Here is a 13596-nt window from a genome sequence, read left to right as displayed (position 1 = left end):
GGGCATCTCATGGCTCAGTCAAGCTGACACATAAAATTAACCAAGCCAGGACTTTAGGCACCTTGTCTATTGCACCTACTGGAGAAGCTGGCACTGAGGATTTAGGGAGTAAGTTACACATGGCCCTTTCCTTGGCATTACCGCTTTGTAAATGGAACCTACAGAAGAGATAGCTCTGAGCATACGGTGGTTACCTGGGCTCACTGCCAGGGGTCTTGAGCCTTGGGGCTGGAACCCAGGCATTTTAATCTCTAGCTGGGCAGAATAAGAAAGAAAGGGCATCAAGGTCTTGGAGGACTGGCTTTTCATCTGTCTTTTTCTCTTTCTTTTGTATCCAAAATGTGTTTATTGGGATGCTTTTCCATTCACCTTGGTATAGGGTGCTCTCAGTGGTGCTTCCGCCTGAAGGAGCATCCTTCTGGAAGCTTGTTTTTCTTCATGGCCTGGCAGGGGACAGTAAGAGCAGCCAACACACAAGACTACTGTTTACGCATGGCTAAAAATGGTGGTGCCTGTATAGCAGCCTGGGCATTTCACATCCACGAAATAGGAACCAGGCATTTCTTCCTGTGTTTTCTATTCTGGAGAGGCATGAAGGAGATCCTTGGCGAGAGGCATGTTCTTGTGGGGAGGTCATCACCACCAGAAAGGGCTTCATCTCTCTTTTGTCACAAACCACTTCTATCCTTAAGACACTAAAACAGTTGAGATCAATATTCCGCCATCATTCCCCCCATTCTATTTCACTGACCCACTTGCCAGATGGGGACAGTAAGGCCTCGAGAAGGGTGTCCATTTGCTCAGTGTGTCAAGGCAGGGGGAGAAGTAGAATCAGGCAGCACCGGGGCAAAGTAGAAGATTCGTGGAGTGTGTCTCCCACGTCCTAGACCTGACCTGGGAGTGCGGCAAGGTGAGAGAGACAGGGACTCCACAGTTCAGATTTTCAAGGCAAATCCTCCCTGTCTGTATATTTAAAACACAGACCACAGTCCATGCATCCAAGGCCCATTTAATGTAGCTTTACATCCACATCAAGGAAGTTCAATCTTTGAGAAAATAAACACTGACCCAGCTTCAAACAAGTCAGCCCTCCTGCTCTTTATTTTTAGTTCTCTGGATGTGTGCAGATTGTCAACAACACAGTAAAGAAAATGCAGAAAGGTATAACTACTCGGCCAATAAGTCCTGTCTCAGAGGCTCCTGGGGACAGTGTGTTATGATGACCTTTACTAGGGAGGTAACTCTGTCCCTGAGGAAGAAGTGAGATGCGTTTAATGTGGGGTAGATTAGACACTCCAGGCTGGTGCCTCCTGAGAAAAGGCGTGAGTCAGGGTGAGTGAGGCCAAGTCTGGGTCCTCAGGAACTGATCAGAGTGAGGAGTCTCTGTATGTGTATGAGGGTGCAGATCAACCTCTTGTGTGTGTGTTTGTGTGTGTGAGGGGGTGGGGTGTGTATGTTGGAGGGGTGGGGTGGAGGCTAAGAATCTGGGCAAGTCTAATGATGGGTTTTGAACCAGAAAGGGGAAACTCTGGTTGTGTTCAGTTCAGTTCAGTCACTCAGTTGTGTCTGACGCTTTGCGATCCCATGAACTGCAGCACGCCAGGCCTCCCTGTCCATCAACAACTGCCAGAGTTTACCCAAACTCATGTCCATTGAGTCAGTGATACCATCCAGCCATCTCATCCTCTGTCATCCCCTTCTCCTCCTGCCCTCAATCTTTCCCAGCATCAGGGTCTTTTCAAATGAGTCAGCTCTTCGCATGAGGTGGCCAAAGTACTGGAGTTTCAGCTTCAGCATCAGTCCTTCCAATGAACACCCAGGACTGATCTCCTTTAGGATGGACTGGTTGGATCTCCTTGCAGTCCAAGGGACTCTCAAGAGTCTTCTCCAACACCACAGTTCAAAAGCATCAATTCTTCTGCGCTCAGCTTTCTTTATAGTCCAACTCTCACATGACCACTGGAAAAACCATAGCCTTGACTAGATGGACCTTTGTTGGCAAAGTAATGTCTCTGCTTTTTAATACGCTGTCTAGGTTGGTCATAACTTTCCTTCCAAGGAGTAAGCGTCTTTTAATGTCACGGCTGCAATCACCATCTGCAGTGATTTTGGAGCCCCAAAAAATAAAGTCAGCCACTGTTTCCCCATCTATTTCCCATGAAGTGATGGGACCAGATGCCATGATCTTCATTTTCTGAATGTTGAGCTTTAAGCCAACTTTTTCACTCTCCTCTTTCACTTTCATTAAGAGGCTCTTTAGTTCTTCACTTTCTGCCATAAGGGTGGTGTTCATCTGCATATCTGAGGTTATTGATAATTCTCCTGGCAATCTTGATTCCAGCTTGTGCTTCTTTCAGCCCAGTGTTTCTCATGATGTACTCTGCATAGTACACATGATGTACTGTCCATGTGTAGAGTCTTCTCTTGTGTTGTTGGAAGAGGGTGTTTGCTATGACCAGTGCGTTCTCTTGGCAAAACTCTATTAGTCTTTGCCCTGCTTCATTCCACATCCCAAGGCCAAATTTGCCTGTTACTCCAGGTGTTTCTTGACTTCCTACTTTTGCATTCCAGTCCCCTATAATGAAAAGGACATCTTTTTTGGGTGTTAGTTCTAGAAGGTCTTGTAGGTCTTCATAGAACCGTTCAGCTTCAGCTTCTTCAGTGTTACTGGTTGGGGCATAGACTTGGATTACTGTGATATTGAATGGTTTGCCTTGGAAACGAACAGAGATCATTCTGTCATTTTTGAGACTGCATCCAAGTACTCCATTTCGGACTCTTTTGTTGACATGATGGCTACTCCATTTCTTCTAAGGGATTCCTGTCCTCAGTAGTAGATATAATGGTCATCTGAGTTAAATTCACCCATTCCAGTCCATTGTAGTTCGCTGACTCATAGAATGTCAACGTTCACTCTTGCCATCTCCTGTTTGACCACTTCCAATTTGCCTTGATTCATGGGCCTGACATTCCAGGTTCCTATGCAATATTGCTCTTTACAGCATCAGACCTTGCTCCTGTCACCAGTCACATCCACAACTGTTGTTTTTGCTTTGGCTCCGTCCCTTCATTCTTTCTGGAGTTATTTCTGCACTGATCTCTAATAGCATATTGGGCACCTACCGATCTGGGGAGTTCATCTTTCAGTGTCCTATCTTTTTGCCTTTTCATACTGTTTATGGGATTCTCAAGGCAAGAATACTGAAGTGGTTTGCCATTCCCTTCTCCAGTGGACCACATTCTGTCAGACCTCTCCACTGTGACCTGTCCATCTTGGGTGGCCCCACACGGCATGGCTTAGTTTCATTGAGTTAGACAAGGCTGTGGTCCATGTGATCAGACTGGCTAGTTGTCTGTGATTGTGGTTTCAGTCTGTCTGCCCTCTGATGCCCTCTCTCAGTGCCTACCGTCTTACTTGGGTTTCTCTGACCTTGGATGTGGGGTATCTCTTCACGGCTGCTCCAGCAAAGCGCAGCCACTGCTCCTTACCTTGGACGAGGGGTATCTCCTCTCAGCTGGTTCTCATGATGTACTCCTTTCCTCTGGTTGTGATGGGAGTCTATTTCCAGGGATTTCATAAACATTCAAAGCTTTTTTTTCCTGTTAAGAATCTATCTCTCCTTTTTTCTAGCTGGAGTCTTTTTGAATTTCTCTTTTGCTTAAGGCAAAAGAAAGTGAAAGAACACTAGATGAGCCGTGGAAGAGCCCAGTGAGAAGAGCACTGGCCTGGAAGTTAGGACACTCAGGTCCCAGCCCTGGCTCTGTCCGAACCGCAGAACTTGTGACCTTGGGCATGTAACTCCTTTCCCCTTCTCTCAGTTTCACCATTTGTAAAAAAGACCAGTGGTTTTCAGATTTGGGGTTTCATGGACCAGTATGGATCATCACCAGTCACATCCACCAGTATGGATTATCAAACAGTCACATCACCAAAAACTATCACCAACATTTAATAAAAGAAAGACTATTTCAACACCAAATGTCTGAAGGATGAAAATCTTGAAGTTGAAAAATGGAGTAAATTTAGATTTAATAAAAACCCACTAGTTGTTATTTTTTCCCCATATTACCCTATCCTGGAGAAAATAGCATTGTAGACATCCATGTCTGACACCTAGAGTTTGGTGACTATTGAATTTCACATGCTCCCAGATCCATCTTCAAGCTCTTATGTGGTAGGATGGATGAATCTTTCAGCTCTGCACCTTTGTCCAGAATTATCAGTTCTGCGAATAGTCAGCAGCCCAGCCCTTAGTCATTCATTTCTTCTTCTTTTGATGAGAGAATGGAAGCATTTACCACAGTAAAGAGACATTTCACCCTAAGCCATGCTGATGAAAGCCTACTGCTCCTACTATTAATACTGCTACTACCATCATTGCTACCACTGCTACTGAAGAAGGCTGAGTGCTGAAGAATTGATGTTTTTGAACTGTGGTGCTGGAGAAGGCTCTTGAGAGTCCCTCGGACTGCAAGGAGATCCAACCAGTCAATCCTAAAGGAAATCAATCCTGAATACTCCTTGGAAGGACGGAGGCTGAAGCTGAAGCTCCAAACTTTGGCCACCTGGTGCGAAGAGCTGAATCATTGGAAAAGACCTTGATGCTGGAGAAGATTGAAGGCAGGAAGAGAAGGGGGCGACTGAAGACGAGATGGTTAGATAGCATCACCGAGTCAATACACATGAGTTTGAGCAAACTCTGGGAGATAATGGGGGACAGAGGAGTCTGGTGTGCTCCCGTCAATGGGGTCACAAAGAGTCGGACACAACTCAGTGACTGAACAACTTTTACTGCTTCTGTTATTACTGCTGGTACTACCACTGCTGCTTCTGTTACTATAGCTGCTGCTGCTAAGTCGCCTCAGTCGTGTCCAACTCTGTGTGGCCCCATAGACGGCAGCCCACCAGGATCCCCTGTCCCTGGGATTCTCCAGGCAAGAACACTGGAGTGGGTTGCCATTTCCTTCTCCAGTGCGTGAAAGTGGAAAGTGAAAGTGAAGTTGCTCAGTCTTGTCCGACTCTTGGCGACCCCATGGACTGCAGCCCACCAGGCTCCTCTGTCCATGGGATTTTCCAGGCAAGAGTGCTGGAGTGGGGCGCCATCGCCTTCTCTACTACCATTATTGCTGCTATTGCTACTACTCTGCTACCACTACCATCTCTGCTGCTGCTGCTGCTAAAATATGAACAAGAGCCTGTTCCTGACATTCTATTAAATACTTTAGATACTTAGTGTTTAACAAGCTAACTCACTTAAGTTTCACAGCAACCCCATGAGTTAGAAATGATTTTTATTTGCATTTTGCAGATAAGGTCACTAAGGCACAGACCAAAAATGAAGTCACAAAATAATATTCAGTTGACCTTGGACTTTCCTAACTCTGCAGAGGTCAGATTAAAAGTGTGTGTGTGTCTAAAACTTGAGGTATGTAGATGAAAACTCATTGTCCAGATCCTATAATTTCTCACTTGTCTTAGGGAAACTGGCACCCGTCCTTGCCCCTTTATGGATGTTCTTCATCAGTCAATGTTCAGCAACAACACAATAACACCAGCGACCATTTACAGTGATGCTATGGGAAAGCAAGGCCCTTGGCCTCCATAATCTCTCTTTATCCTCACAAGAGTCCCATAGGAAAGAGGCTTAATGTTTCCCTTTTGAAGGTGACATGACTGCAGCTTAGACAGTGACCTGCCAACATCACACAGCTAGCTGGGATTGGAACTGAGGTCCTCCTGACTCTAAAGCCCCCATTCCTAACCCCCTCTCCTCGGAGAAGGGAAAGGCAACCCACTCCTGTATTCTTGTCTGGAGAATTCCATGGAGAATTCCTGGCAGGCTACACTCCATGGGGTAATAAAGAGTCGGACACGATTGAGCGACTAACACACACAAAGAAAGGGGGGATTGTGTTCCATTTTTCAGTCAGAAATATTAAGTTCTCAGAGAAGGGAAGTAATGGGCCCAGCCAGGTAGGAGCTAAAACCAATGTCTAGCCCCTGTCTCTGCTTCCTAGGTTCCTGCTCCAGCGTAAGAGCACCCCACCCTTTAGATGCCGACAAGGAAGGGGCACTGGAAAAAGCATTTAGGGATGGGACAAAATATCTTGGAGCCAGAGCCTCCTGTCCTGGGAGTGGTTACCAAGGTGCCTCAAAGTGGCCTTGGCGAGGTGTTTGGAAGGGGGTTTCATAGCTGGACTAGGAAAGAGAGAGCCAGGCTGGGTGCAGAAGGACCCAAACTGGCTCCTTGTTGTCATCTCTCAGCCCCGACTCTTGACTCATTGGGCCCAATCTGCTTCTCTCAGCCTGGAAAATGACGTTCACAGGCCTTGTTCATAGCCTGTGAGGTTCACAGCCTCTCACAGGAGAGGCTGGGAAGGAACATGGGGTAATGACTTCCTTGACTTTGGAGTCAGGACAAGCCTGAGGACCTCGTCCTGTCCCCATCCCCCACTCCCTGTCCTCCTCCCTCTTAAGGTCCTCCCCACCTCGGTGACTGACACCACTCACCATCAGGTGGCTCAAGCTGCAAGTCTGAGATTCAGTCTCAATTCTCCCCCACCCCTCACTCCAGGGTCCAACCTCCCAAATACATCTCAAGCTCCACCCCTTCCCCTCCACTCCACCTGGACACTGCAGAGGTTGCTAACTGCTCTCATTTTTTCCACTGTAGCCCCTGAAGCCTATTCTCAGACCTACAGCAGCAGTGCAGCTTGGACATTTAAACCAGATCATGCCACTTGGTTAAAAGCCTTCAATAATCTCCCATTTTACATGGACAAAAATACAAACTCCTCAACTTGGCCTGACTGGCCCGGCCCCTGCCCATCCAACCATCTTAAGCCACAGGTCTTGCCCTCACTCAGTGAACCCCAGCACTGATGAGCCTGCAGTTCCTGGGACCCACCATGCCCTTTTCTTCCTCAGGGCCTTCTGATCCCTCAGCAGCTTGCTGTTCCCAGTCAACGGCTTCCAGTCGCCCAGGCTCAGCTCAGTGGGGGCGTCCCTGACCCTCCTTTCTGAAACAGAATTCCACTTTATTTTCTACCACAGCACCTGTTTATTTTCTTCTGAGCACTCATTACAATATAAATGTCATTTCGTGACTTTGCCGACTTGTTTATCTTCTGCCGCCTCCACCAGACTATAATTTCCGCGAAGGCAGGCGGTCTGTCTGTTCTCAGTTGTAGCTTCCTAGCACAGCACTTGGTACTCAACTGCTTCTGGATGGAAGATGAACAGTCCATTCCGAAAGTCACAATAGGATCACAGCCCAGTGTCTCTCTCGCCCCTCCGGCTTCTGCTCCTCTGCTCTCTCCCTTGAGGGGCTGGTTCATTGCACAGGAGGCTGGCAAAGTACAGAATCTACCCTCTGGGCTGGTTTCTGAACCTGTGGGAAAGACTTCCAAAAGGGCTGCAGGTGACAGAGAGGTTATAGGGTGTTGGATGGAGGCTGGGAACAAAGCGACAACTCCCAGTACCCACTCTGGTGTCCCGAGTTGGGTGTCCTTCCCCAGCCTGGTCTCCCTCATGGAAAAGGAGCTCCTCTGCTGAACCATATACAGATGCCCAAGACTGGTTACCACCTAGACGGCACAGCTGCGAGATAGCCAGAGGCGAGCGAGGACTGCTATTTCAGGGCCAGGGAACACATGCGCGAGCATGAAAGGAGGCATTTGCACTCCCTTGGGGAGGCAGAACATCAAGATTTGAATCTTAGGTATGTTGCTGAGCAAAGTCTGGCTCCCACAACCCCCCGGCTGTTCCATAACGGGTTCCCCCATCCCACACAGGCGCCTGGTGTCCTGGGCATTTGCCCAACCTTCTTAAGGGAGGTTGGCCAACCTTGACCGGACAGTAGTTTCTTGTGACATCCATAGATCTTGGCAAGAAGCCCCAAGGCTCCGGGCAAGAACGGATCTGTTGGTTCCAGGAAGGCGGCTTCTGTGGGAAGCAGATCTCTGGTGGCATTTCTGTACCTTGGGGATCAGCCCGCTGGGAAGTAAGCCCTCTGGGAGCCACAGATGCTCAGAACTGCATTAGCAACTCACCCCATCAGACCTGTCTCCCTTCCTCACCCTGAAAAGGGACTATCCAACAGTCTCCAACAAGCTGCCTGCTAAGCTCTCACTGCCCCCACCCCCAGTTTGTTGCAAAACTGTATCCTGATGAGAGGACTACATCCCCACAGCTGCAAATACTGGACACAGCCAAGGAAGCAGTGGGGTGACAGTCAGTGGGATGTGAGGCTTTGGATCGAATCCAAGGCAGAAAGGGCCTGTTACTGCCCAGAGGCTGGGGTCCAAGGGAAGAAAGGGAGAGGGGGTGACATCCAGGAATCATGGAGGTCATTGGTCGATGTTTGTTGTTTTCAGCTGGGGTACAGTTGCCTTACAACACCGTGTTTGTTTCTGCTGTACCTCGACATGAACCAGCTATATGCATGCATACAGCCGCTCCCTCCTGGGCCTCCCTCCCAGCCTCCCCTCATCCCACCCGCTCTGGTCATCACAGAGCAGCAAACTGAGCTCCCTACGATACACAGCACTTAACTTTTCGAGTGCCTTTCATGGGAGTTTGACAAATCAGTGAAAAACTTGTATGCCCATGATGAATCCTATAAACAACGTCTGAAACAAAATACAATATAACGAGCACCAAGGACATCAGTGATTTTATCCTGTTGTGGCCACTGCTCTGTGGGTGTCTCACGTGGGGCGTGAGCTGCCCACGGGCTTTGAGTCCTCTGCAGTCATCACTATGCCTTCTATCCAGTTTTATGCAGGCACAGGGTCTGTCACCTGAAACGCTGTCTAGTCCTCTCAATGTTCCCGTGGTCTGCAGTTTGCTTACAGTTCGGTGGTTCTTAAATTTCAGTGGAGTTATGAGTCATCTGGCCTGCTTCATAAAATGAATATTCCCAGGTGCCCTTCAGAGATTCTGATGAAGTAGGTCCGAAATGTGGCCCCCAAATCTGCATTTGGACAAGCCTCCTGGATGATTCTGTTGTAGGGGAGCCTAAGACCTTGCTTCAAGGAGTTAAAAAAATCAGTATGCAAGTGATTGCTATCTACTGCTTTCTATTTAAATAATACTGCAATGAAGATCTGGTAGAAATAATGTTTTTTCTTTTGCATAATTTTCTTCAGACATTTTCTTAAAAGAAAGATTATGGAATCAAAGGCTAGGCATTGTTTTGTAGTTTTTCCCAAGTTAGTCTCAAGGGAACTTGAATAATTAAACATTAACGTTTAGCCTTTAAATGGATTTCTGTAGCAATATAAAAGTTGTCCATATTGCAAGTTCAAGGTTTATAATGGGGCTGGTCATTTTTCGATGTAAAGCTTTGTGTGTAAACTATCCACTCATTTCCTTTGACTGCTTCTCAAAAAAGGAGCAGGATCCTGGCCTTTTATAGTTACATCAATTCCTTAGCTATTTTGGAGAGAAAGCTTTATTTGCCACGTATATTTCCCCCTCTTCTGTGGCTTTCGTTTTTGTGTTGGCTTTATTACATTCTGTGGCACAAAAGGCTTTTAACAACACATTTGGATCCATCCATCCTGTCCCTGATATCTCTTTCATCAAGAGTCAAAATATTTTCTCCTCATCACAGCTGAAACACATTTGCTTTTCCATTTCCTGCTCTGGCTTTTTATGGCCCATTTGAAATGTGTTGTAGTGCATGGTGTGAAAAATATGGATATAAGCTAATTCTGATCCATGCTGATATCCCAGGATTTAGATGATATTTGTTAAATAGTGATTCTTTCTAATAGCCTTGTGCTGACACTCAGTCACCTTACATCAAGTCCTTAAATAACTTCAGTCTCTTTCTGTGGAGTCTATTCCACTACCCTGGGCAGTTTCTCTTGTCTTTATCCCAGTAGAATATAGTAATGACTGTCTGGTTATTTTGTTGTTATTTAGTCGCTAAGTCCTGTCTGCCTCTTTAGTGACCCCATGGACTATATAGCCTGCCAGGCTCCTCTATCCATGGGATTTCCCAGGCAAGAACACTGGAGTGGGTTGCCATTCTCTTCTGCAGGGGATCTTCCTGACCCAGGGATAGAACCTGTGTCTCTTGACTGGCAGGCAGATTCTTTACCACTGAGCCACCAGGGTAGTGGTTATTTTAAGTTTCCTGAAAACATTTTGTGACATTTTTCCCATTCATACTCCAGCTGAGTTTTATAACTTATTTGTTAAATATTGTGATGTATCTCATTGTGTTAATTTATATTCTTTTGTAATCTGAACTTAAGTTAGACTTTATGATCAGGAGGAGAGTATAGTTCTTCATTCGCTTGTGTTTTGCTATTCTCTTCCTGCTTTAAAATTTTCTTTGAAGAAACATCACTTATCCCGAGTTAAATTAATTTCCAGCTATTCTGGGGGGAGGGAGAATCATTTTTGTGAGTAAACCAGCTCTCCCTTTCCCGTTTCCTTCCCTCTGTCCCACTCTTCATTCTCAGGCTTATTAAAATACAAATCCATGCTGATAAAATGATAACACTCCCCCACCCCAACCCCAGGCCCAGGGAACAGTGCTTCTCAACGGCAGCCAGCAGCAGTCTGTGAGCTGCTCTGAAGTCACCTCTGTTTGTCTGACTGCCTTTTCCTTTCCCTGCCTGTTAGATAGGCAGGATTGTCCTGGCAGCACCTTTCTGTGTGAGGATATAGCTGGTTAGGAAGACTTCGAGTATTCCAGAAGTGTCATCCCTCTTTACACTTGATCTTAGCCAAAAGGCCGAGAAGTGGCTCACAGGGTAAAGTATCTGCCTGCAACGTGGGAGACTCAGGTTCAATTCCTGGGTTGGGAAGATCCCCTGGAGAAGGAAATGGCAACCCATTCCAGTATGCTTGCCGGGAAAATCCCATGGATGGAGAAGCCTGGTAGGCTACAGTCCATGGGGTTGCAAAGAGTCGGACACAACTGAGCAACTTCACTTTCACTTTCATCCCTTTTTATCAAAGAAACAGGAAGACAGTGTACTAAGTTGAATAAGTATCCCCTCATGTCCACAGAGAACCTCAGAATGTGATCTTATTTGGAAAATAGGGTCTTTGCAAACATAATTAGTTAAAATGAGGTCATAACTGGATTCGTGTTTTATATCATTTGATATATAGATGTGTGTTAGAATATGGCTCAGTTGTGTCTGACTTTTTGCGACCCCATGGACTGTAGCCCACCAGGCCCCTCTGTTCATGAGATTCTCCAGGCAAGAATACTGGAGTGGGTTGCCATGCCCTTCTCCAGGGGATCTTCCCAATCCAGGGATCAAACCCAGGTCTCTTGCATTGCAGGCAGATTATTTACCGTCTGAGATTAGTGGAGGCCCTAAACCCAGTGACTCTTGTCTATATAAAAGAGAAAGACGCAGACACAGACACAAACACGCAGACACAGACACAGAGATGAAGAATGCCGTGTGGCAACAGACGGGGGTTGACGCGGCAGAGCGTCTAGAGCCCGAGGAATGCCAAGGTTGCTGGAACCACCAAAAGCCGGGACAAAGGCCTGGGACAGATCCTCCCTCAAAGTCTCCAGAAGCAACCAACCCTGCCCCTAATTTGATCTCAGACTTCTGGCCCCTGGAACTGTGAGATAGAAATTTCTGTTGATTTAAGCCCCTCATTTGTGGTACTGTGCTATGGAGCCCTATGAAACTAGTCTACACAGGATCCCCAGTTTCACCTGAAATCGTCCCCAGTGGTGACTTTTAATTGTAGGATTATCTAAAACACAGAGAAATGTCCTTGTAAGCTGCCCAAAGCAGAGAATGAACAGTCCACTCCGGAATGTAAATACTCAAGAAATGAGATTTTTCCTGTTTCCTGACCAACCACAAGTCTCTTTTCACAGAAGGTGAAATATTTATGGCATTTGCCGAATTCTAAGAACCCAGGACTCTTTTGCAAAGGAGGCAGTGTGATGTAATTCAAAGAGCTCGGAAATTGGGCTCAGACCACCAAGGCCTCAGTCTTGACTCTGTCATTTACCAGAAGTGTCGCTCTGAGCAGGTCACTTAATTTCTTTGAGCTGTACTCCCGATCCGTAAAAGGAGACAGTAAAAATTTATGCCTACCATATTTCAGGGAGTTATTGCTGGGATCTGATGAGATGGTTTATGGGAAATCATCATTTAACCTGTAAAGCATCAGGCAGATATTACCAATTACTAGTGGCTGCCCCTGGGGTGGGCAGGACAGAGAGAAAGGGCAAGAGGGACACTTCTCACTACATCCCTTTTTTGTTCCATGTATATAGAGAAACTAATGTTAAAACATATTTTAATGTGTAATGAAGGGGGAAAACGTAGATAGAACTGCATGCCCATTTTTATCGTCATCCAGCAATGGCATCTAGAGCATGGGCGCCAATGGCCCTCAGACAGGTACCGACGGCTCAGCTCCCCTGAGCTTAGGTGCGGGAACTCCTGGAACATGACCCAGCTCACGCCTCCCAAACCATTTTTCCTTGCTTGTGTTAATCCAGAGTTTGTAAACTAGAACTGGATGTCCAGCCCTGCCATGGATTTCACATTTTCTGATTTATCTTTTTGAAATCCAGAGAGAACAGAGACTCCTCTTGTCAAGTGATTGGGGTAACATAGAATTGTGTGTAAAGACAAAGACATATTTGGGGAGACATTTTCCCAGAGCATTTTGAGGTCCCAAAGGCACAGCAAGAAATAACTGCTTTACACCCAGACTGAACTATAATTCTAAAAGATAACGTGTACCCCTGTGTTCATAGAAGCACTATTCACAATAGCCAAGACATGGGAACAACCTGAACGTCCATCGACAGATGAATGGGTAAAGAAGATGTGGTGTACACACACACACACACACACACACACACACACACACACACACACACAATGCAGTATTACTCAGCCATCAAAAAGAATGAAATAATGCCATTTGCAGCAACACGGATGGACCTAGAAATTATCCCACCAAGGAAAGTAAGTCAGAAAAAGACAAACACCATATGATATCACTTATATGTGGAATCTAAAGCACAACACAAATGAATATATCTATGAAACAAGAACAGACTCACAGACATAGAGAACAGCCTTGTAGTTGCCAAGTGGGAAAGGGAGAAGGGGAAAGAACTGGGAGTTTGGGATTAGCAGGTGCAAATTATGGTATATAAGATGGATAAACAACAAGGTACTACTGTATTACACAGGGAACTATAGTTCAAAATCCTGTGATTAACCATCATGGAAAGGAATATGAAGAAGAATATGTGTATATACATGTATGACTGAGTCACTTTGCTGTACAGCAGAAATTAACACAACATTGTAAATCGACTATACAATCACTCTTTTTTAAGTGAGTTAATCAGAGTCCCCAAGGGATTGGAATGAGCAGCGGAGCCTTGCCTCCACTTAATGAAGCTCTCTGCCAGGTGATGAGCAGGTCCTCCAAGGTCCTGAGTGCTCATCTGGGTCTTGAGTCCCGGGGCTGTGCCTGATACTTGCACCAACCCCCTCGATGCCAAGACTCAACCCCTCCCGTTGTCACCACTGGCCTCCTCTAAAACTCTATCCCCTTGACACCATCAGCATCAG

The 13596-nt window shown here is 46.3% G+C and overlaps 1 pseudogene; it reads right to left on the bottom strand.

Moving 5' to 3' along the window:
* Nucleotides 1-386: 386 nt before the first annotated feature.
* LOC138444192 (small ribosomal subunit protein eS27-like) lies at nt 387-618 on the bottom strand (annotated as a pseudogene).
* Between the last annotated feature and the right edge of the window lie 12978 nt (nt 619-13596).

The sequence above is a fragment of the Ovis canadensis genome, chromosome 7 (assembly GCF_042477335.2).
Source record: "Ovis canadensis isolate MfBH-ARS-UI-01 breed Bighorn chromosome 7, ARS-UI_OviCan_v2, whole genome shotgun sequence".
In the NCBI taxonomy this organism is placed as follows: Eukaryota; Metazoa; Chordata; class Mammalia; order Artiodactyla; family Bovidae; genus Ovis; species Ovis canadensis.
This window is presented reverse-complemented; position numbering and strand designations above follow the sequence as displayed.